This window comes from Scleropages formosus, chromosome 1, assembly GCF_900964775.1.
Source record: "Scleropages formosus chromosome 1, fSclFor1.1, whole genome shotgun sequence".
Taxonomy (NCBI): Eukaryota; Metazoa; Chordata; class Actinopteri; order Osteoglossiformes; family Osteoglossidae; genus Scleropages; species Scleropages formosus.
In genome coordinates, this window is record NC_041806.1 from 6073259 (window position 1) to 6098748 (window position 25490).

The 25490-nt window shown below is 43.7% G+C and overlaps 1 pseudogene; it reads right to left on the reverse strand.

Annotated features, from left to right (window-relative positions):
- The window catches only part of LOC108925547 (plasma membrane calcium-transporting ATPase 2-like), a 68406-nt pseudogene that overhangs the window by 19545 nt on the left and 23371 nt on the right, over positions 1-25490 (reverse strand).

The following is a 25490-nucleotide window of genomic DNA, read 5'->3' on the forward strand; positions in this document are numbered from 1 at the left end:
TACACGGTTAGTATTGGTTTAAAATACATGTTAATGTCAGCTTGTTCTCGTGGCGATCTAAACATGCTTCCGTGCCACCACTCTACTTCGAGGCTTGTTCAGATCGTTGCTAGAGAGAACAAAGCTAAACATCATTTCACCTAAGCTCTTAGTGAAAGGAAGCAGCTCGAGAATCCATTCTGCGGCGGAGACGTTTAGTCGTTTGTTTTAGATACGGCTTGATTGATTATCGATTCCCCTGGGCAGCCCTCGTTCACTTAAGAGACACATACATAAGGTGATACCCTGAAAAATTCATAACCCCCAAGTAATGGAACTGTTAACCTTGTGTGACTTGTCTCTTGCTAGAATATTACATGTTCGTATGTTCTTACTTGCCTGGAAATAAGTGGGTGACATTTGCGTGGGGCGGCATGCTTCCTGCTTTGGATACCCTCAAGAGAATTCCGCCTATGAACTGGGATTAGAGGGCCTGGTTTGCATAGTGATGCAAATTAAAATGACACATCCTTTCATTAAACCTTGAGAACTTTGCCTGATATGATTCTCCAAAAATAACTTCAGTGGATCTTGATTTTTTTTTTTTTAACACTTTCATAATTACCTTATTTCTGAAACATCTCCGCAGCACAGGTAAACAGGCCACCCTGCCTGGGTAGATACTGAAAGGATTAATTTTTCACTTTCAGAAGAGCATTAGCCGGTGCTGCTTCTCCACAGCCTGCTATTGTGAACCGCTGCAGCTGAAAGATGCATGAGAGCGGTGATTAAACCGCTGCTCGCTCATGGCAAATAGCTCTGGCCTTGAAGATTTATTCAGGCCCCTACCATGAGCGATGCAGCAGAGACGGCTCCGGTAAGTCTCCGTGCCATGGAAAGATTACTCCCTAGGCCATTAGTGCTGCCTAAGCAGAGAGACCGTCATGCTTTCTAAAGCATTTTTCCACACTGCATAAACCCCCCTGCAAGATAGCCTGACTGAGGCCAAGGCTCACAAAACCTCCATGATATTCCTCAAAGCAGTGACACACACTTGCAGAGAGCTCCTTTTTGGCATACACAGCCTTGATGGAGACATAGCGTAATCGGTCACGCAAGAAAAACTCATCAAAAATCAACACAGCAAATCTAACAATAACTCAAACACGCGGGAAATGTTTCGCCTTTAAGGACTTTTGATGCGATGGACGCACTTCCGTAAATTATAAAAAAAAAAAAAAAAAAAAGATTCTTTCACCATAAAGAACAGAATTGAGGACATGTCCCATGGTGTGCACTCTTTAAGTGTGTTTTAATTAACTTTTAGTACCTTTGGTTGTTACTATTTTAAAATACTGTGCTTTGGGCCCTTGACTAATTTGGAATGCATACGTATTGATTTATAATGTGATTCCAAAAGGGAAAGGTTTAATTAATGCACAACTTAATACACAATATATCATGGGATGGTGGTTGAAATTAGCCAGTTCATTTTTGCACCAGTGTTCATGCCTTCAGGCATTCAAATAGAGGCTCTTTATTAAAGAATATTATTACAAGCCTCCCAATTACCCAACCCAGTTGTTTTATGTTGGTCAGTGTAATGCAACCCAAAAACACTGGTCTAAATTTAATGAAACTGACTTTGTGCTTCATTGGTCCTAATATAAGCAAGTTCCACTTTTCACTATTTTATGATTACATTGAAATGTAATAGATGTGGAAGTTGAATCAATTAAGTGCATTTGTTAAGGCTACTTTACTGTACTCTATGTGGCCATTTAATATGAACCACATTGATTCTTCAAGTGTTTTAGTCATCCTTCTCTGGTCCTTGAATCACCCTTCATAGCCTTATATGTCGTTGTCCTCAGCAACTGCTCCACACTTTTGTACAAAAGGTAGCCAGGTGGAGGAATTTACCAGTATCTTGGAGGTGTAGGCACTGTTTATGGCAATCGCATTGACCAAGATATCCAGGGTTTTGGATGGCAAGGCGTCAGGGTCGGGAACCTCCTTGTAGTACATGTCTCCGACGTAGGCCTGCACCACGGTCATCCTATTGGTGGTCAGCGTGCCGGTCTTGTCGGAACAGATGGCAGTGGCATTTCCCATTGTCTCGCAAGCATCTAAGTGCCGCACCAGGTTATTGTCCTTCATCATTTTCTGTTGAAGTAAATAAAACTTTGGTATTTTGCAGTATGTTTAGCACAATCGCATCATAGTATCAAAATTTTGATGTGACCAAATGAAGGAGAGCACGGAGAGAATCCAGAACACGGTAGCATGTAGGTGCACGGCGACAGTACCTTGACAGAATAGGCCAAAGAGATAGTGACCGCCAGAGGAAGGCCCTCGGGGACAGCCACCACCAGGACCGTGACTCCGATAATGAAGAATTTGACAAAATACTGGATGTACACAGGTGTGCATTCTGGCATCCATGGCCTCTTATCGATGACAAAGTTATCAATGGCAAAGTACAGCACCAAGATGATGACCGTGATGGCAGACATCACCAGACCTGTACAAATGTAGAGCAGAACAATCGTTCACTCGCTCTGGAGATGCTGGAGTAGGATATTTAAAACATGAATTGCCAAATGAGACACAGTGAGATGGCGCAAATTTTCTGAAAAGCAACTTTCACGAGACACAATTGCTGTAGATAATGTTATACAAAGTTTTGCGTTACTGTAGGTAAGTGAGCAGTCTGAATATTGAGGAAATAGAATCACTATATGGTCTACATGGCCAATGTGGTCAATATGGTCTATATGGTACCTGCTTTGCCAATCTGGACAGCCAGCTTGGTCAGTTTTCCCTGAAGGACCGATTTCTCCTTCTTAGACACGCTAGCCTTCTTCTTCTCCTTCTCATCTGCATCTTCCCCATCTGCACTCTTCAGGGGCTGCATTTCCATGGCTGCAGCTCCATCTTGCTTCTTGGCTGAAAGGATCCACATATTTTGCATTTGATCGAGTAGTATGAGATCTGAGCTTTTATCAAACCTGCATCACCACCCCAGCTTCTGCTTGCATCTTGTTTCATGACAGATATTCCACAGCCTACAGTTTGGAGCTCATTTCTGAAGTATTATCCTTACTGATCATTAGAGCCAGTTGAGGACAAATCTTAAGACCTCCCTAAGACATGTTTCCAGTGCGGTATGCTGTATAATATATTATATCAAAGGGTTTTTTATATGTGTGTGTGTGTGTTTAGTTTTCTGGCTAAGAGGAATTTTTTCTGTATCGAAGAGCAAAAATTTGAATTGTGCCATTGCAAAAACTGTCCATATTTGCTAACTGTTCTCTGAAGATCTAACCTTAGCCATAACCCTAAATTAGCTCAAACATGTGTGCTGGGATATTTACTCACCCTGTGCAATGGTATTTGCGTGTCTTATGCAAATATCACTTCTCACTCCGCCTTAGCCCTCATGCATATATAAATAGAATTACTGCATTAGTAATCAGGGTAACATGGGGTAAGAAACCCCAGTGGGAAACAACGTTGTGTGTACAAATGTTATATATATATAACAAAAAACGTATCATTTGTTAAAAAAAAAAAAAAACGCAAAAAAAAAAAATGAATAAATATTTTAAGAGCTACCCTCAAGCTTGATAAATATTCCAGACTAAGGTCAACTGACCATGAAATGTCAGTAATGCTCACGCAAATGCTGGACGTAAATATATATTTTAATTTCTATAAGTATGGTCAGCCCCACTAAATTTGCAGGGAAGCAAAAAACGTTAAGTAATAGACTGAACATACAACATTTCTTCCAGCTCCTACATGGCACTGTCCTTGTTTGTTTATTTTACTTATTTATTTCGGCATGCATGCATGCAGCAGGGAACCACGAATATCATGTCACCTGTCAACAGAAGCGAGCTCAAGAAATATTATTTTTGCTAGCGAAATCATTGAAATAAAATAAAAATGTATCCGTGACAGCTTACTTGAACTACAGCCCCAGGGATATAAGCCAACAACAATTAACTTACAAATACTCTTGCCACCAAAACACCTGCCTTTTCATTGCACTCTAGAAAACAGTACATTAACACTATAAATGGTATATATAAGTTGTATTGAGACCTTCATTTTACACATAACTAGGAAAATAATTATTGCATATGCAATTATTCACGTGCAAATAAAAATTCTTAGCTCACTTCAAATTAACATTGTTAGTGGTCCTAAACTGTATCAGTATTCTGCCAGGGTATCTGCTGTCTAGAGGGTACTTGATCTGCATACAGGCACATTTTACTCGTCGTTTTCGGGTACGTAGCTATTGTGACCGTCACACAGCTTGCAGTGAACTGGCGCCCCTGTAAAAAAGCCTGACCTATTTAATCGAACTGGCTTCTGTCCCAGTTGGAGCAATTGGCGTTACTGTTAAATAATACATCTGACGGCTCATCTAATTCCGATCAGCTGAAAATCACGGCAGCACTGACACCGAAACTGTGCCCTCAATGTCTGGCCTGAAACATATGTTCCTGTAACCTGTGAGTCCTCAACATATGCACTGAGAGGAATGCAACGTTATGTTTTCTCTTCAACTAATCCGTGTATAAATGTTACAGAAATAAGCCCGTGACACATTTCAGTCACAAAAACTCATACACATAAACATATGAAGTCATTACTATATTGAGAATCACAGAACAGTTGGTCAGGAACACTGAAAACCATTTCTGCAGCAAACATTGTAACTGGTCTAAAATCTGCTGCCATATACAAAAACAAAGGTATCAAAGGATGTACAAATAAATAATAATAATAATAATAATAATAATAATAATATTCTTATTGGTGAGAGGGGGCTTAAGTAAGGCCAGGCACTGCGGGCCTGCGAGCGAAGGGCGCACCGTCCGCAATGCTGTCAAAGTCCCGTCGGGGACCAGGCGTCTGTGGAGGCCGCTCAGAAATTTTCGAAGTCCCTTCAAGGACCAGGCGTCCGCGGGGGCACACCGATTATTATTATTATTATTATTATTATTATTATTATTTTGCATAAAATACCTGCTTTTATCACAACAATGGCTTATCAGAAATTTGCATCCAATGAGTCTCCGTTTGAAAATCATAGTAGTCGCTCATGCTTTAAATAAGCCAAATTAATATCTGCCAGTAAGCAATCAGCTGTCTGAGTGATTTCAGCATATGTTGGCTGTTTTCCAAAGCCAACAATTTCCTAATTTCATTGATATGAAGTTCAAGACGTGTCTTCAACAATTATCTGAAGTTCTTAAAGGTCCAAAGTCGCTCTCAAGACATGAGTGAACCACACTTTAAATATCTACAGTATAGCCTATGGCTCAGGATGACGCCAATTTCCGAATTCATGCCAAATGCGTTACCTTTTATGGACGAGCCCCCAATGAGGCAAAAAGCTCATAACAAAACACAGACATCCCTCGACTTACGCAAATAGACCATTCTTAAACCCCTTACATTAGTCAAAATGTACATACTGTATGTCGGAATGGATTCCCCCACCTGCACCACTATTCAACATAATAACATCATTAATTTTTCCATCTCAGTCATTGCGCCTTGATATTTCTTCATTGTTACTATTGTTTTCATGCTAGCTGCTCCTTTCACGTGCTCCTTTACACGTGCAGCCTCCCTCACTATCGTATTCACAGTCGATACGGCTAAACTCGGTTGTCGTGCTGTGGACGATAATCTTTGTCCGCTTCCTTATAATTTTCAATTTCGTCTCCAAATCAACTGCTGTGTGCTTGCAAGACAGTTCTTGTTTTCCTTCAAGTGCACATTTACCACCAGGCATGGTGACTAATGAAATGGATAAAAAAATATGCGAAAAAAGCATTACGCTACCAAGAGGAGATGGGTTCACGACTCAAAACACGCGGGAACTGGGAAGATGCAGCTTCCTGCCTTGTCTGGTTACGCCGACTTGCACTTAACATATTTCAAATGTTTTGCACAAGTGCACAAATAACGTGTATGCCGAATTTTTTTTTTACGCAAATCCGGATTTACGCAAGTCAAATTTACGCGTGTAGAGGGGTGTCTGGATATATAGCAGATCTCATCATTTGAACTTTACGTACGGTGCTATGTTCCGCTGCAAACGAGATCAAAGGTCATAACCATGTTCGCAAAGAGACGTTAATAATCCCAAGGGAAGCCAAGCAGCGAGAGCAAACAATTACAATGTAAATGCTGGAGGACATGCCCATGTGAAAAATACCAGCATGATATACAAACACAGAAAGTAAACAGCGATTTAACGACAGAGATGCAGATTAAACAGATAAATACCTTTGGTTTGGTTGTTCTCCACATTGCCATCTTGCATTTTACCTGGGATGAAGACACATGAGACACAGACACATGCGGGTCACAACGAGACGGAAATTACAGAAGTAAGACGCTCGAACGTTGGTCACGGAGACGTTTTCGTGGCGTAAAATGGAAAGGTACATGTAGGTCTGATGTATGAGCAGGGAAAGGTTAATAATGGACACACAAACTTCTGCTAAGAAAATTATTTGCCATTTCAGCAGTTGACAAACGCGTGATGTGGATGATCGCAAGGCGATCGCACACGGCGTCGCTCCGGAGCTGGTCCCCGCAGCGAAGAGGCCACAGCTGCAGGCCCTTGTGTTCATTACTCCGCGCTCATAAGGAGGGAGAAAATACGGGTCGGAGGGGGGGTGGTGGGGGTCAGGCAGAGGCTAGGCAAGGCAAGGCAAGGCAGCCGGCTGATGACAAACCCCTGGCTGCTCAGTTCCGATCGCAGCGTGGCTGGAGCGCGCTAATGATCCATGAGGACTCGTTGGGTGGGAGCTCACTATCTCGAAAAGCATCCTTGTTGCGCTCCTTACCTTTATGAAATAAAGTGGCGGAACGCTCCTTTCATGTCGTTAACAATAGCAGTGGTTGTTACTCGTTTTTCTGCATCCCATCAGGTCGTTGCAGTTACTGCTGGCCACACTTTACACCCCACCTCCTGAATGACCCACCTAATGAATTGAATATACTGCCCTCATTTAACGGGCTCCCGTACCGTGAAGACCCACTGAAAAAGCTTGTGGAAATATGTTGGACTATAAAGTTGGCGGCACGGTGGCACAGCGAGTAGCGCTGCTGTCTCACAGCGCCTGAGAGGTGCAAGAGAACGTGGATTCGATTTCCCCGTTCAGTCCGTGTGGAGTTTGCGTGTTCTCCCCGTGTCTGTGTGGGTTTCCTCGGGGTGCTCTGGTTTCCTTCCACAGTCCAAAGACATGCTGTTCAGGTTCACCCAGAGTGTGTGAGTGACAGAGAGAGTGTGTTCCACTGATGTATGGATGAGTGACCCGGTGTAAGTAGTGTATCTAGGAGGGGAAGCCTTTGGGTGCTCTGGTTTCCTCCCACACTCCAAAGACATGCAGTTCAGGTTCACCCATAGCGTGAGAGTGACAGAGAGAGTGTGTGTTCCACTGATGTATGGATGAGTGACCCGGTGTAAGTAGTGTAAGTCACCACGGTGAATAAGGTGTGTGGGCTCGTAACACTACATAGAGTTCATTAAAAGTCACTTTGGATAAAAGTGTCTGCTAAATAAATGTAAGAGTTCCATTTACTGCAATCGATTAGACCTGAATAATACACACACCCGCCCACTTTTGAACAGGTTAGAAGTTCAAACTCCAGACAAAGCGATACTACGTTTAAAAGTACTCTGTAACAACTCAGCTGGGGATACGGTGCACTGATATCCAGGATTCGCCTCTAGTGTGATGCCCCTGCACTGCTATGTAGCACCTCTATTTTACTCCTTTTAATTAAACAGCAAAAATATCTTAAAATGAAAAATAACTAAAAACAAAAATACATCATACCCACAACCTCCAGTTCAACGCTCTTCATCAGTTCATCGCATAAACATGTCCGATGTTTCTCAGCCACGGATGACTTTCAGCTTTATCATCCATGCAATCAATAAAAGCTTAAAAAAACAGACCAATACCTACAGAATATAAAAATACTTTTAAAGACTTTTCATTCTGACATTTTTATTAACTTCAAGGTGCATTAAAACAAATTTTAAATGACCGAAAACAAGAATACCGTGGCGGTGAGGAGGTGGGACCCTTCCCATCATCCCTTGCTGCGTAGAGTACTTGAGTTTTAACTATATTTGAGTGAGTATTTTGGTGAATTGCCTTATTTCTCTTATATTAAGTGTGATTTGGTTCCTGGGGTAGTTTATTGTTTATGTGCCTTTTGTTGCTCTCTCCAGTACGTCTCTTGTTGAATTTCAAGTTGCCCTTCGCTTTGTCTGTCCTTCGTGGGAAGAACTAAAGGTTTTGTGCCGGTGCTGTGCTTTCTTTTAGTCGAGGTGCTCGACTAAAAGACCAGAATAAACTCCGGCTCCCTGACTCATCTGCTGTGCAACTGAATGCCGGTAGCCGAACGATGGATTTCTCACGATTCTTCCTGACGCCAAGAAACCCCAGACAGGAGCTGTAGACACTGGAATGACCCCTACTGTGTTTCTACTCCGAGTGCCCGTTGCTGTCAATTAATGATGCCAAGAGGACACGCGGGTCATTTCTTGCTCTGCAACAAAGAGAAGCTGTAGGAAATGGAACGGTGCAGGAAATGCTGTCAACAGTAAACAATTGAACTGTGAAGTGCAGCTTTAGAAAACTGTAACTCAGATGTTTAGTTCGGAGTTTAGTGCATTGATCTGAGTCTATATGTCACCCTGGGAACGATACCTGCTAATGTACAAGGAGGGTTCGAATGGTAATAGTGGAACAAGTCTTTTAATATGGGCACTGGATGGAAAATAATCTTGTTTGTTGGAGTATTTTGACCCAAGGGTCACAGGTTTGAATCCCACGACCAGCTGTAGTACCCTTGAGCAAGGTCCTTATCCTAAATTGCTCCAGCACAGAAAAAAATTCCCAACTGTATAAATAGCTAAATAATTGTTAATAGGTTCACACTGTAAGCGGCTTTGGTGAATTATTAAATATAAATGTTCACACATTTTCCTTCAAAAAAAAAAAAAAAGAAAACGGTATACTTCCTGCTTCCTCTCCGTTACATTGTCAATCACAGTCCAATCACATCCATTTAGGTCAGTATAAATCACAGCTAACTGTTTTTTCTAATATTTAGAAATAAATTAAAACATGTAAATTTAATATAAACAGTTGTAGCACGTCAAGGCTGCCTGGGGAGGGCGCGGAGACGGGATTAAAGCAGCCACAGCTGGGGTTAATTTCATCCCCGATTTCATCCCCTGTTTCTTCCCCGGTGCCTGGCAGTAGAGAGAAGAGACCAAGGAGGAGAACCACACCGAGACGACCGCCGACCCGTTCCCTGACACGAAACCCTCGCCCCGATCGACCCTACTCTCCCAGCCTGCATGAAGCCCTTCCCTACCTGTTCCCTGCTCCCCCTTTCCCATCTCCGTCCTTCTCCGCTGTCTAGCAAATAAAAGCCCACAGCTCCGGGCAACTGCATCTTCTGTCTCCTGCTTCATCTCTTACAACAGCTTTTACAACATAACTACTCTTAAAACAGGAGAGATGGCTTGTGCCACATTGTCAGACTTACACCTTACTGACCGTTCCACATAAAGCCTTCACCTAGTTATCACCTAGTGTCAAACTAGTGATCTCGCAAACTTTATATCATAAATGTTAGTCAATCCAATTATCTAAATGCCCCCTTTAATAGCTGAAAAGAAAGTGCAAAAGGTCTTGCCTGTGGTCTGCAACATGCAACTTTCGAGAACGTACGAGCAAATGAAGAATATTTCATTAGAGATAAATAAGTAAGTAGAGAATGTTTGAATCTTTAAATATTCGTAGCTTGAGCTTTCATAACAAGAGGAGCCAGTGTAAGTCACTCACAGTAGGAATCAACCTATTGGGGTGATTTATAGAATAGATAAACCCTGTTGTGAGAGTAACAGGTATAGTTACGATATTTAGATTGTGCTCTAATAACAATAATAATGTTTATTTTATAGGGGCGTGCGGTGGTGCAGTGGGTTGGACCACAGTCCTGCTCTCTGGTGGGTCTGGGGTTCGAGTCCTGCTGGGGATGCCTTGCGACGGACTGGCATCCCGTCCTGGGTGTGTCCCCTCCCCCTCCGGCCTTACGCCCTGTGTTACCGGGTAGGCTCCGGTTCCCCGCAACCCCGTATGGGACAAGCGGTTCTAAAAGTGCGTGTGTGTGTTCATGTGTTCATTTTATATAGCAGCTTAGAAGCAATTTCTCGAATTTACACTACTATTTAAAAGCCTTCAGAAATGGAAGAGCAACCAACCAACAGCAACAACCACTTGTCCCTGGGGGGTCACGGCGAGCCAGAGCCTAACCCGGCAACACAGAGCGCAAGGCCGAAGGGGGAGGGAACACACCCGTGACGGGACTCCAGTCCCGCAAGGCGACCCAAGCAGGGCTTGAACCCCAGATCCTCCACACCAGCTGCCATGCCACTACATCACCCCAATGGAAGATCAACTAAATAGAAAAACAAAATGATGTCAGAAATTTAAAGAATTACAATAAAAACAGAACAGAAGAATACACCCATCCATCCATTATAAGCGACTGTTGGTCCAATGTAGGGTCCTGGTGGTCTTGGTGAAGCATAAGGTATGAAGCAGTGTACACTCTGGATGGCTGCAGGGCTATCATGCACATTTCTTCACTCACACATACTCACGAAGGGCAACTTCACCTGAAACACATGTTTTTTGACTGTGGGAGGAAACCAGAGCACAAGGAGAAAAACTCGCATGAAGAGAACATGTGAGCTCCACCGAGAATTAGCTTGACTCAAAGCTGCGTTCCGATCGACAGGACAGGAACCCAAGAGCAACAGAGGTCATCGTAGGGATGCAAGAACAGAACCGTAAACGTTGACTCATCTTACAGGTTTAGGAACTGATCGTAGATCCTCCTCCCCGAAGGGTCTTGAATCGTGGGAGGCATCAAAACTGCTGAATGTAGATACTTCACGCAGATCCAGTAAAAATGGTATACTCCCATGCTGCAATGCTCGGACCACATATCGTGTTGTTAATGGTAGAACGGCGTCTCGGAACCTTATTGGACCTCGGTCTCAGTACTCACTCGTGTGCATCTTCATTCTGCTTACTTTAATGACGGCCCCTTCTGGAATGAATTTATGATGGAGAGGTGCACAAAGGACCTTGGGGTTACCTTCATTGTGTCGCAGTCTGTATACGCACAGCATGCCTTCCTTCCATAATTAAAATGGATCTCGCATTTGCGCTAATGAGCCTTGACGCGCCACCAGCGTGCTTCTCGAACCACCGCGTCACAACATCTTCTGCACGTCGCCGAGCGTTTGAAGGATGCTCGCACGGCATTTTCCGCGCAACGCAAGCGTCCCACCTCGTAATGTCGCCGCGACGCAATCTAAAGGAGATCCCACTCATCAGAAACGCGCTTCTCGCTCGTCTCGGAAGATCCGGTTGAGGCAAAGCAGCGCCATTTAGGATGGGCCTACGAGAGAGAGAGCGTTCCGGAGACAGGGGTGTAAGACCGAGATAGAGGAGGCGCAGCAGCAGTTTGGCAGGTGATAATAGATAAAAAAAAAAAAAAAAAAAAAGATAGAGAAAGGGGATGGAGAAAAGACTGGACGAAAATAGCAGAGCCGAGAAATCGGAGCTGTAAGAAGTGTGTTGTGTACCGTCTCCCCCTGGAGGAGCTAAAATAACACCCTGAGCAGGCTGCACTTCCACAAGGTTGCATGGAACAGACTCAAAGAAGTGGACCAGGGAGATCAGAATTGAGGACGGCTTTGTGACAGCCGGTGGCACACTGTGCGCGGGGACTAAATCATCCACCCATACCTCCATACTGCACGCTGAGCCATCAGTCTTATCCTTGCAGCCGAATGTTAATTGTGTTTACGGAGGGAATCGGAGGCTTCTGCATCAGTTTATAGACGTTGAGACAACAGGCGAAGGCCACACCCATTTACGCCCTTGACGGCGCCAACCAGTCATACCATCCCCCTCCATACCTCCGTGGCAGATTTCTAATTCTAGATGTGGTACGCTTCTAAACTGGGATCGTTTGCCAGCGCAGCAGTGTTAGACTGGCTGTGACTGTGTACTCGCACATTGGTACGTATCAGAACGACATTCCGCCTCTGAGAATGTAGCTCCGCTCAGCACAGCGGAACCAATGACGGCTGTTCACGGTACTGCTACAATGAATAATGGAGTATAAAGTGGAGTTTTGTTAAAAAAAAAAAAAAAATCATCTGCCCTTGTGCCTCACCTTTGATCATAACCTCCCACCCGTCTCTTTATAACCTGAGGGACAGGTAATAGTGTAGTGACTGGAGCCGCTGCCTTTAGATTAAAAGGTTGCAGGTTCAAATCCCACCTCTACCTGTAGTACCCTTGAGCAAGGTGCTTACTCTGAACTGCTCCAGTATAATTACCTAGCTGTAGAAATGGGTGAACAAATGGAAGATGCTTTAGAAAAAAACTGCAGGAGTCTTGTATGTAACAAGAAGTAACGTGTAAAAGAGTGTTTCTTTAATACATCATGGAACCGTAAATAATAATAAATGCAAGCAGGCGGCACGGTGTCGCAGCGGGTAGTGCAGCCACTTCCTAGGGCCTGGGCTGTTTGGGACTAGGATTGACTCCAGCTCAGTCCATGTGTAGTTTGCATGTTCTCCCCATGTCTGTATGGGTTTCCTATGGGTGCTCTGGTTTCCTCCCACTTTCCACAGACATGCATTTCAGGTGATTTGTTCATTCTAGATTACCTTTAGTGTGTGAATGGGTGAGTGTATGTGTGGGTAGCTACCTTGTGATGGACTGGTATCCCATCCAGTGTGTACTCCTCAAGCCTTGCACCAATTGATTTCAGGATGGGCTCCTATCCACTGTGACCCCGACCAGGAGAAGCAGTCATTGAAAGTAGGTGTGTAAGTGAGCAAATGCAAACATTCATGAGAATCTATACACACACACATCATCTGACATCACTTGTCCCATACAGGGTCACGGGGAGCTGGAGACTAACCCGGCAACACAGGGCATAAGACTGGAGGGGGGTGGGGACACATCCAGGACAGGACACCAGTCCATCGCAAAGCACCCGAAGCAAGACTCGAACCCCATACCTAAGGGAGAGCGGGACCCGGTCCAACCCACTGCGTCACCACACCCCCCTCATGAAAAGCTATTATGTTCATAAGACTATTTAATGATAAAAATTGTGTTTTGCTATGAACGTTGAAATAACAAACCGGTGTGAAGATTTCCCGCTATTTTTACTGGATCGGTATACATTACTAAGCAGTCCCCTATTTATGTATTTTTAAAAATCCAGACCTACTTGTTAATCTAAACATTAGTACACATTTCCGTTACACTCGCTTGTCCGTTTTGTTGAAATGCAGTTTCACAATTATTCCGAAACAAAATAAAGTAAAACAGCTCTAGAATCACTGCTGAGGAATGAAAGAAGTTACTAGTGGGAATAAAAGGGGCCTTATTGTTGATGCTTTATATTTTACTCGTAAAGAATTCTGCATGAAGTGAGCAGCGTAAGAGTGAAAATACAGTGAAAATACACAGAACATGTATCTTCAGAGAACATAACACTTGATGACCGTTTCACTTAAACTAATGAATATATTGAAATCTGCATTTTCTAGTCATGTCTTGCCTTCTGCATTTAGGTAGCAGACAACTATGGCACTGCAGGAATGAACTTCAGTTACATCACGTAAGTCAACGAAGGTTTCTTTAGAACTACAAGACAACAAATATTGCTTGGGCCTCTGTTACAGCTTGGTACCATTTGAAAGAGAAATAGAGTTTAAATTGAATTTCTGAGCAAATACTCTATGTGGACAAAGTCCTCCGTAAATCCGAAGGAAACTGTGAGGGAGGATCGGCAGGAGGATCTCCTGGTATTTTCTACAGATACATAGAAAAGGGATGAATGAGCAGCTCTAACTTCTCAATGTCTCTTTCCACACCTTTGGAAAAAGTAGGGAGGAACCGGAAGGGATGAAATGACACCTTCAGAAAACATACCTTTCTTCTCCTTCTTCTCTTCTTCCTCCCCACCGGCTCCTAGCAGCGTGAAGATGATCCCCGTCTGGGAATTGACCCCGACGGCTGTGACCACCATTCTTCCGGAGCCTTCCATTACATGAGTGCCTGTGGGAGAGAGCAGTGATTGGGGTTACTGGGATGCCTGCACTGGGGCAGCAGCAACCGAAACCCCATGACTCTAACATGCTGAGCACATTCTATAGTTATGTTTTCAGCAACAGAGGTCAGATGGTGGGATGTCGGTATCTACAGAGGCTCAGATGGTGGGATCACTATGTATGCTCTCAGCAGTGAAGGTCAGCAAGTGAATTCTGGACTGGAGTCTGGTTCGGTTGGCGTTGCAGTCTTTCGAGTGAACTTTTACACATTTGATTTAAGTATTACTGATACCAGGGGGTGCGGTGGCGCAGTGGGTTGGACCACAGTCCTGCTCTCCAGTGGGTCTGGGGTTCGAATCCTGCTTGGGGTGCCTTGCGGCGGACTGGCGTCCCGTCCTGGGTGTGTCCCCTTCCCCCTCCGGCCTTACGCCCTGTGTTGCCGGGTAGGCTCCGGTTCCCCGTGACCCCGTATGGGACAAGCGGCTCTGAAAGTGTGTGTGTGTATTACTGATACCAATTCATCAGTATAGAAAATATTAAATATATATATTTATATGGGGGGGGTGCAGGGGCACAGTGGGCTTGACCGGGTCCTGCTCTCCCGTGGGTCTGGGGTTCGAGTCCCTCTGGGGGTGCCTTGCGACGGCCCTGCGTCCTGCCCTGGGTGTGTCCCCTCCCTCTCCATCCCTACGCCCTGTGCTGCCAGGTTAGGCTCCGGCTCCCCGCAACCCCACGTGGGACAAGCGGTTTCAGATGATGATATGTATACGTATGTTTTTTAAATTTAAAAAACTAATTCATAATACAGTGTTGCAATATTCTTGGAAGCCGACATATCTGGCTGAGAATGAAAATAAATATCAGCGGTAAAATAATAGACGAACTGGACCGATTACAGCAGATAAATTGGCAGACGAAGACTACAAAACACTAGCCCACCGAAAAAAGTGTGACATACGTATGTTCACAGCAGAGACGTTTCTCCGTTGGTGTTCCCACAGTTAGTACCTTAGAAGTAACAGTAAATCAGTCAGAAGGTCTGTTTTTAGATGTCTCTGTGCAAATTCTCTGCATCAAATGTTAATGAATGGGGGATTGTACACATATGCAAGTGCGCGCGCGGTGGTGGTCAGTTGGTGGGACGTTACTTCTACATTATCTGAAGATGGTGTCAAAAACACAGTTAAGAAAAGAGAAGCACCTTTCTAGGCCGTAGAAGTAGAAGAAATGAGCTGTGAAATGTTCACGTACCGGAGAGCAGCATGGGGTCTTTGTCCACCGATTTCCGTACATGGTCCGATTCCCCAGTCAAGGAACTTTCATCGATCTTCAGGTCGTTCCCTTGTATCAAGACTCCGTCGGCTGGAAGTAGGTCACCTTCGGTACAACATGCAAGGCGACAAAGGATTTTTAACCTGTTTAGAACCGACCCGAAGAGCCGGCGTGAGCAGCGAATTCATCACCGAGATAATAAAATGGCATCCACAATGTAATTATGTAATCATCGACATGAAGAAAATCACATTTGCTGTGCTATCTGCGCATTTTTCTCCTGCAAATGTCGAGAACGGATCCTATGAGGTGATACCGTCTGAATTCAACAGTGACTTAATGTGTCTGGAGATGGTAGACACAAGATACTTTTTTCTCACCAGGATATTACTCATATGGTAAGAACATTTTCGCTCCGTTCGGCTGGAGAGTTAATAAATCACAGCGAGCTCTTTCTACCAGGCAGGGAACGTCAAGCGGTGCGGTGTGTTTGTGACGAGTGCATCTCCAGCCCCTTCGTACAGGGACGGCACCTCAATGGCAGCTCTGACCTTGACCCGGGTACGGCACAAATTCCAAAAGGAAGGGAGTGACTTTGGTTGTAGGGGTAAAGAGAGGTAAAAAGAGAGAGAGGTAAAATGATAAGGGAAAACAGGGGCAAAGTGTATATTTCCGACGAAGATACCCACCATACTTGACTTGTGCAATATCGCCAACCAAAATCTCTGCAATGGGGATCTGTATGACAGTCCCGCATCGAATGACAGTGAACTTCTGCTCCTGTTCGATGCGACTTTGTAAGCCCCTGAACTGCTTCTCTTTGCTCCAGTCGTTGAAGGCAGTGACAAGGACAACGCACACCACAGACAGCAAAATAGCGGCTCCTTCGATCCAGCCTGCCTCCGCCTCCCCCTCGTCCTCGGCGCCCCCGGCCACGGATCCGCATGCTGGACACACGCGAAGAAAGAGATGTTAGAGGGAACGCACGCAGCACAGTCACAAATAAACACAAGCGCAGTCGCAGACTCGCGTGTGGATACACGCAAAAACGCACACTCTTCATGAACAGAGACACACATGTGAATATGAACATTTCCATGAATATATACATTTGTGCATTTTCACCCATGGCAGCATAGGTTCACACATACACAGCCCGAAACCGCAGGTCCTAAGTCGGGTCGTGGCAAGCTGAAGCCTAACCCGGCAACGTAGGGAACAAGGCTGGAGGGGGAGGGGACACACCCAGGACGGGACGCCAGTCCATCGCAAGGTGCCCCAAGTAGGACTCGAACCACAGACTCACGAGAGAGCGGGACCCGGCCAAACTCGCCACACCACCGCGCCCCCTCATGCCGATACAGGCACTCATAAACATAACGTCACACACAAACTCGCTCGTGTCCACACTCATGAACGCCACACTCGGGCATTGAGAGAAAAACTTTTTATATGACGCTTTCCTGCAAAGTGACTCACAATGTTAAGCTACTTAAAACAGATCCAGGTCATTTTTCCGGAGCGATTTAGGCCAATCGCTTGCGGCAGGGTTCTACAGGAGGTGGGATCTGAACCGGTGAGCAAAGGCATACTGTGTAGCTTCGGCGGTTTAGGTAGCGACATTTGCATTTAAAAATCCATTCTGCGGAGAAGCTCGCAATCAAAAATTAAGATAAGTTGGGAACTAATTAACTCGCCCTTCAGACCTAAAACTGCGATACGTCTGCTCCGGTGAGGTGCAGTTCTCTGCTCAGAATGCAGCGTCGCACAATGGGAACGGCGCCCCAGAGGACTCGCTTCCGAGGCTCTACGGGGCAGATCGACTCCATCCCTTAACAGGGAACTCGCTGATCGGGAGGCTCTTGGACTGAACAGTGTGAGCTGCGTACCCGCTGTACGAAACAGTGTTTCTGTGTTCTTAACGACGGGGAGCCACATTTTTAAAGCCGGCAGCAATGTTTCAGTGCGAAACACAATTGAACAAATTGCTTTGTCATTAAGGAGACTCCTGATCATCCCAACCAAGTTATTATGCCTTTTTATTAACTAATGGTATTTAAACAAGAAAAATTCAATTATCCTCGGTAGGTGGTGTTCAGGCAAAATTTCCATCACTGTTTTTTCATGAGAAGCGCAAAACCTTTTTTTTCCTTATGGAGTGTTTGACTGGCTTTTCCTTGAACATCACCACAACTGACAGTATGTTTTCAGTAAGACTGCAGTGTTGCCGGTCAAAGTCCCACACAAGGAGTAATAAAACAACAAATCCATGCATTAGAGCACCTGCTTGCTTATGGGATAGCTGGTAGTGTAATGGTTAGAGGTGCTGTCTTTAGGCACAAAGGTTGTAGGTTTGAATCCCACTTCTAGCTGCAGTTGCCTTTGAGAAAGGTACTTACCCTTAAATAGCTTCAGCAAAATTACCCACCCACAGAAATTAGTATGTAATTGTAAGTGGCTTTGGAGAAGGAGTGTAAGGTAAGTGTACATCATTACAAAGTATATTTTTGAGAGTCACATGTCTTTCTCTCTTAATGTAATGCACAAATTGTATTTTTGCTGAGATGTACGTCGCTTTGGAGAAAAACGCCTGCTAAAAGAATAAATGTAAATGTCAAACACTGTATCCCGTTTTTAATTATCATGTGGCCAAAGGGGCATGGCTGTGAATTGTGGGAGAAAACAGGAGCACCCAGCGGAAGCTCGCAGAAACTACGAGGACGTAGACGGAGCTCAGCCTGCATTTTAACCCTCCAATTAAATCTGTGATAAAATCGTGTTTTTCAACGAGCCACTGCTCCACCTTGGGCCTAGCAAAATGTAAACTCAAAACTATTTTGCGAAATGTTATAATAATAAGTTTAGTTTTCATCAGGTAGTTTTGTAAAAACGTCTACTTGTGATTATCATATTTATAAAGCAGGGTAATTTTTACTGAAGCAATTCAACGTAAGTATGTTGATCCCCTCGATGAAACTTAGAGCTACAGATGCACCCCATATAGACCCCCTGTAAAACACGCAAACTTGGACTCCGCAGAGATTTAATTTTCTCCCATTTCCTTGGCCTGGGACTTTTTTGTTCCTTTCCTCGCTTAACAGATGGCTTGTTTCAGATCAGCGCATTAACATGCTGCTTTCTGTTTATTGTCTGTTTCTTTTTTCGTCACTTACAGTATATGTCACTGTGTGTGCTCAGTTGTTCGGCACTCTGTGTTAATTTTGTCGAGAAGAACCCTTTTAAAAAATTGAACTGAATCAAGGGTACTAGAGTGGGGCGCAGGCACCAGGTGGCGCAATAGTTAGGGCTGCTACCATCCATTCGAAGGACCCCTGTTCAAATCCTGCTCCTGCTCTAGTACCCTTGAGCACTGTACTTGTCCTGAATTGCTGCGGTAAAAATGACCTCGCTGTATAAATCTCTGCAAGTAGCTCGACACCGCGAGTCACGTAAATATATAAATAGTAATGAGCCAAAACAGTTGTGTTAGGCGTAAGGGTGCAGTCTGTATTGCAGATGTCAGTTAGCGCTGGAAAACTGATGGGATTTACAGGCCACCAGAGGCTAGTCCTCCTAAAAACAACCGTTGAGAATCTAATTATCATCTGTAAGCACACTTCATAATTCAAATCAATACCCCTTTCCGAAATACGGTTGTTTTTTTTTTTTTGCATTTATGTTCTTCCATTTTCCACTTCTCGTAATTACGACGGAATATCTCAGAACACGTGCTGCAATGAATTAAAGGTGATCGGCCAAATTCTACGTGGAATATATTAAACCTATTAGAATGAAGCTCGTCTCTTTGAATTCCTTTCTGTGACTCACAATATGGCTTGCGGTATGAAAAGCATTCTGTTTTCAGTTATTTCTGGGCTTTTAGGGAATTTAAAACATAATCCAGGCATGCAACACTTTCTTGAAGTCCTGCCTTTAGATATAGTGTTTTTTTAGACCGATTCTTGTCGAGCTTCCAAATGACTAAACTTAGATGTTCTTTTTCAGGTGTTATTTTTGCAGTGAGTGCAGTTTCGCTCGTTGACCCTTTGACCTCTTGTTATAATACGTTCCTGCTGATCGGACAAGGAAAACAGTACAGGCGGTCGCCGATTTACGACGATTCCACGTTTTTGAGTCATTTTTTTCGACTTTACCGTGGGTTTCAAAATACGTGACCCAACCGTAAATCGGGGACCACCTATACTCTTACCACTCGTATTGTGGAGAAAGAGCACCTTACCATGGTCAGGGAACACTGTGACAGTATGTATGTGATGTTTCATACATTCTGTGTGCCTGTGCTGTTATGAATGTTCGATAGCAGGACAGTCTGATGTATGACACTGAGATAATGGGGGACCCTGGAGTCGTTAAAAACTACACAAGGCAGTGGTTTTCTGGTGTGTAAAAACCTCCTGTAATTTTGCTAACAGGCCATTAAAAGGGACTTCAGACACTCATCACCTTAAGGTTTTCTCCTTTGAGACCTTCTCCAGAGCTCATATAGATGCACAGAGAAGGAAGGAGGAAGCACTGTGTCAAGTAGGGTTCCTTTTGTGCTGAGGGCCAGTCCATATTTGCACAGAAGATAGTTGTATAGTCACATTCAATTCGTATCTGGCTGAGCACACAGCGAGCATAAACTGGGTTCTTGATGATGTCACCTGACTTTATCCTTGTTCCTGCTCTGCTACTTCATTATTGAAAGACGAAGACTTAACCCAAGACAAGAAGCAAGGTGGAGCAGAAGGAGATACTCACATTCACTACCCTCCCCTGGAGGCTGGTAGAAGGAAAGACCCAAGGAGATCAAGGCCGCCACTTCTAGGATGATGAGAGTGACATCCTGGAGTGCCTCCCATACTAACTGTAGGAAGGTTTTTGGCTTCTTTGGAGGGATGAAGTTTTCTCCATAAATCCATTTCCTTTTCTCGATATCTGCAGCAGCTCCGGATAAGCCTACAGAAAATTTGAAAGGAAATGCATCAGTAAATATCCAGCTAGTTGGATAAACTGAAGAAACCCGCAATGAAATTGAAAGTGGTTAACTGTGCAATGACAATTATGAGACATTGAGGCTTTAAAGCCTCATATCTACTTAGGATCATTCTTTTGTCAAGCAAGGTCCAAAAACTTAATTTACAGCAAAACGAAAGAAAAAAAAAAAAAGTGATGTGTTCTCAAGATGCTTCTCATCCTTTTTCAGTATGCTGTTTAGGTTGTCTGTTATGTCGTTTTGAACTGTGATGTGGCATAAAGATTAATGAGACTGTAAACCCAAGTGATACTGTGACAGACTTTTACATATTTGCATGGCTTAGTAACATTGTAAGAAAATCGATAATAATTGGCATTGAGAGGTGTTAAGATCAGAATGCAACATGACTTAGCCAAATTTAATTTGCTGCTTCGTACAACATCATTTTACCAGGGGAATAGTTTATTATAGTAATTACAATTAAGATAAGAACAAGAGAGTGTCTGCCTGGAAGAGTGTTTTACAATATAAAAACAGAAGGCTACAGTGGCTTGAAACAAATGACCCACAGGACAGTTATTTTGGGATCCAAGCACTATTCTAAATTTTGGATAATTTATAAGGCGCAATCTGTGCTTTGTTTGAGGACAAGATTACGAACAGTATACAAAACAAAAACAAACGATTTTCAAGATCACCACAGTCACCACCAACACCATAGGAATATACCGGCACATTTTAAGTTTCCTTGGACAAAGGCATCAGCTAAATAAAAATACGACATCGTATTTAACACTGGTAGGATCGGCTCCTTTCCGTGGAGAAAAGACCCGGAAATGTTTTCTCCTCTTCCGTTTTCTCCTGTCTTTTCAAGGGCAGCCTGTACAGACACTTTATATTCATTCCATTCTTTTTCAGCATGTCCAACCCTGTGTGTCCTGGGGTTAGGAAAGGTCACTCCAAAACATCAAACATATGTCCTTAACCATCGCTCACCCGAGCACACAACTAAAAAAACATCATCTACTGTAAGGGACAAATCCCACAGATTCACACACTGGATGCCTTTCCTACCAAATGTAAGAAGGCAGTAGCATTTCCAGAGTCTGAAATGAGCCCGGTATCCAGCCCCCTCTGTACGTTTTGTTCCGCTACTAGCATAAGGTGGAGAACTTCTAAATCAGTCACTGCTCCTGTAATACAGCCAGTCTCCTCAAACTCGTGTGGGGGATCTCACATCAATCGAGTTCTAGCCATTGCAAATCCATCTATCATCTGTACCCTACCGAGAATAAAGCATTTCTGATTCCAGGTTTCTTTCACCTGGACTTTGTGCAGAGTCATTTCTCTTACTAAAGGTGAATGCAATGGTGGCACAGTGAGTAGCGCTGCTGTCTCACAGCGCCTGGGTGGCGGGAGAGGTGATGGGTTTGATCCCTGCTCAGCCTTTGTGGAGTTTGCATGTTCTCCCTGTGTCAGTGTGGGTTTCCTCTGGGTGCTCTGGTTTCCTCCCACAGTCCAAAGACATACTGTTCAGGTTCACCCATAGCGTACAAGTGACAGAGAGTGTGTTCCAATGATGTATGGATGAGTGACCCAGTGTAAGTAGTGTACCTAGCAGTGTAAGTCACCGCGGTGAATAAGGGGTGTGGGCTCATAACACTGCTTTGGAGAAAAGTGTCTGCTAAATAAGTAAATGTAAAATGTTACATGTCAAGACTAATACTACTTGTCAAATATACAGGACATCAGAATTCAGTTATGTACTAAGCACTGTGGCTACATATGGTTTCAGATACTCTATCACGTGCATCGACGACAATAGACGGACAAGGTTATGGAAAACACGACAACTCGTACAGAAAGCCAGAGCCAGCGTTGCCAGGGGGACCAGGTGTGTCGCCGGACCCGATGAGGTCTCACCAGCAGCTGGACAAACCAGAAGGGCCATGCTGCTTATTTGCCCGAGGCACGGATAAACACAACTGTGGTTGCTGTTGTTTCAGCTGTTGCAGCAGTCCAGTGGTGCGTGACCGATACACAGATACTGTAAAGCAAGACCCGGCCCGGCTTGGCACAGGATCCAACGCCTGTTCCCGGTAAGCTTCGATTCCGCCGCGAGCTGCCGTTAGTGCATTGCAGGGTACGGCCGTGAAAAGGCGGTTCAGCAAACAGCCCCGTTGCATCTAATTGATGGGAAGCTCAGAAAGGCTGCAGTTGTGACAGAAAAGTGGACTTTCAAATGAAGAGAGGTTTGTGCCAGAGAAACGGAGGAACAGTGGACAGGAAGGGCGTTACTGACATTGTTCGTCCCAGTAAAAGTAAGTGATGAATACGAAGGTTAACAGAGAGGTGCTCAGCTGCTGTTATTGTATGTCATGGGCTTCCGAAGAGCCTTCCTAGGAAAAACAACAGAGTAAACTTTTAAAAGAATAAAATTCAACTTTTTTTACCCCCCCCCCCCCGTCAAATTTCTTTGAGAGCAAAATTAACTTCGGTGCGCATTTGTGTGATGCACTGCAATAATATCCAAGTTAATAAATGGGTAAAGTATAAAGCCACAAGCTGTTTGGCTAAATATAAGTAGCTGTTCAGCAAATAAAAACAATAAAAGCACGTGACTTGAATTAATGAAGTAAAATGAGCTGAATCAGTTGCCCGTACTCTTTGAGTTAAGGCTTTGGTTCTTGTGGTACCCCACGGCTCTTAGGTTCCAATCCGGTGCTCTCCATGGAGAGTTTGCACGTTCTCACCGTGTTCACGTGAGTTTCCTTCCCCAACAGAGGTGTCTCTAAATGGCCCTTATGACACTATGTCTGATGCCACCTGACACCACACACATTTTCCATGAGTCCTGAGTACAATAAACGGTTTCTGAAGAAAAGGGCTGATGCATATTTTAGGTCTCCTGAACTACACTTTTCTCCAAAACAATTTACAGTTACAATGATTTACCCATCTGTACAATCTTACAGGGGGAACTTGGGATAAGTACCTTGATCAAGGGTATTGCAACCAAAGGTGGGGATCAAACCAGTAACCTTGGGATCTAAAGGCTGTAGCCCTAACCCCTACACTACTAGATGCACCTATACCTTATGCAATGATGCATTACACTCAAAACCAAACTGAAAACCCATCCAAAAACCAAATGTTATGCATCGTGAGCTGATTCCGGTTCTTCCAAAGAAATTCAAGTTCCTACCTGCGACCTTCAAATCAAATTAATTGCTTCTTAATTATACAGCATTGACACTTATTTTAAAACATGTCATTCAGTTAAAATGGTAATGATGGAAATTAAAACGCAAATTTAGCGTCATATGTATCAGGTAATGAGTTCATAGGGATATTTCAGCAAAAGTGCAGTATTTTCGTTATTGGGATAGATAAATAAACGAGGTGTACCCTGCCTAGGCCAGTGCCCTATGCTTCGGGGGCAGGCCTTGGACCATAGGGACCAAGCGTTTATCAATAGTGAGTGATTGAGTGGGCGTGGGGAAGCAGTCCATTATAAAATGAATTGAAATACTTGAAGGAGGTTAATTTGTCAACAGTGAACTCAGCACCAATAAATGCCTCCTAGGCTCCAATTCATCGCAGCCCTGCTCAAGACAAGCGCCTATTGAAATTGGATGGATATAAGACTCTTTTTGAGATGGAAAAATTATAGATGCCTCAGATATGGGGTGGTTGGTCGTGTAGTAGTTACTGGATCCAAATGTCGTATGTTTGAGCCCCACCTCTGGCTGTTCTACCCTCGAGCAACGCACTTATCGTGAACTGCTCCGGTAACATGCGTCAGCTAAACGAACAAATGCGAACATACCAGAGTTAGCACTATAGATTAATTAGAGCAAACGTTCGATTTTAACTGCACAGAATTTACAACATGGTCTTAAATAATATGATAGCACCATCCTGTACGTCCCCGGAGGGGGTAAATAAGGTGTAATAGCTCCACTGTAGATGCAACCATGGTTTAGGGTTCAGCTCTTTGAAAGAGCCTCACTGACCTCCGCTGAGAAAAACACGAGTAAGTGGAAACAGTAAATACATTTCATGGCTGAATTAAGTGCAAAGAGCCTTATTAGTGAAGCTACCGCTTCACGGGGTTTGCGCGGCAGTGCCAGGAGAGCTCGGAGCACTTTCGTGGAAAGGAGCTACAGGAGAACCTGCTGTTTGTGCAATAATGAACACCGTGGAGCACTACCGGGCTTTTTGATGAGGCCTGGACTCGAAAGCGACCTACGGATAAGTAGCACCGTCAAACAGCATATGAAACGACGATTTAAAATTGTCATTTAAATTGTTCTCCAATTAAATAAAAAACGTAGCATTGACACATACTACAAGGAAAGAAAAAAGACCATTTAAATCCTTTTTTCCAACACAAGGTGTGTTCATAAAATACACATTTACTGAAACTGGAAGTCTAATTTTACAGCGTTGTACTAGATAACTTCTAACCATTTCTTTTCATTTCTTCCAATCTGCTTTTTCGACCATAACCCCGGAATTATTTCAGCCGAAGTTTTAATCAAGCCGGACTGTGCTGTTGATTGAGCCCAACACTGTTTTGAAATGAACACCTTAGCAGAGGACTCTCTCAGTGAAAGTATGTTAAATCCAGCTGTTATCAGTGGTATTTTTTACATATCAGCATCAATATTATAATCGTCTTACTTAAAATGAAAGAAATAACATGTAATATCAGTTATCAAGGTAACGCAAGTGATTTTTGTGCTTAATCATGACTTTTTGCGATTAAACAACTCATTAACACAAAAATTTCAATTGTACTTTTTTAAAATTTTGCTTAATTTTCAGCAATATTCAAATATACAACGCATCTTAACCATGCGGATATACTTATGACTGCTAGACGAGAGGAATTCTGCTTTTCAATCTGGACCACACCTTTATTTTCAAGCATTATGTGCATTAAAGGAGGAATATAAAATGGAAACATGTTTTGGCAACAAAAGGCCACTTGCTCATCAGCATCAGCTTCTACTGTGACTTCTTTTATTTTTTTTTCATATC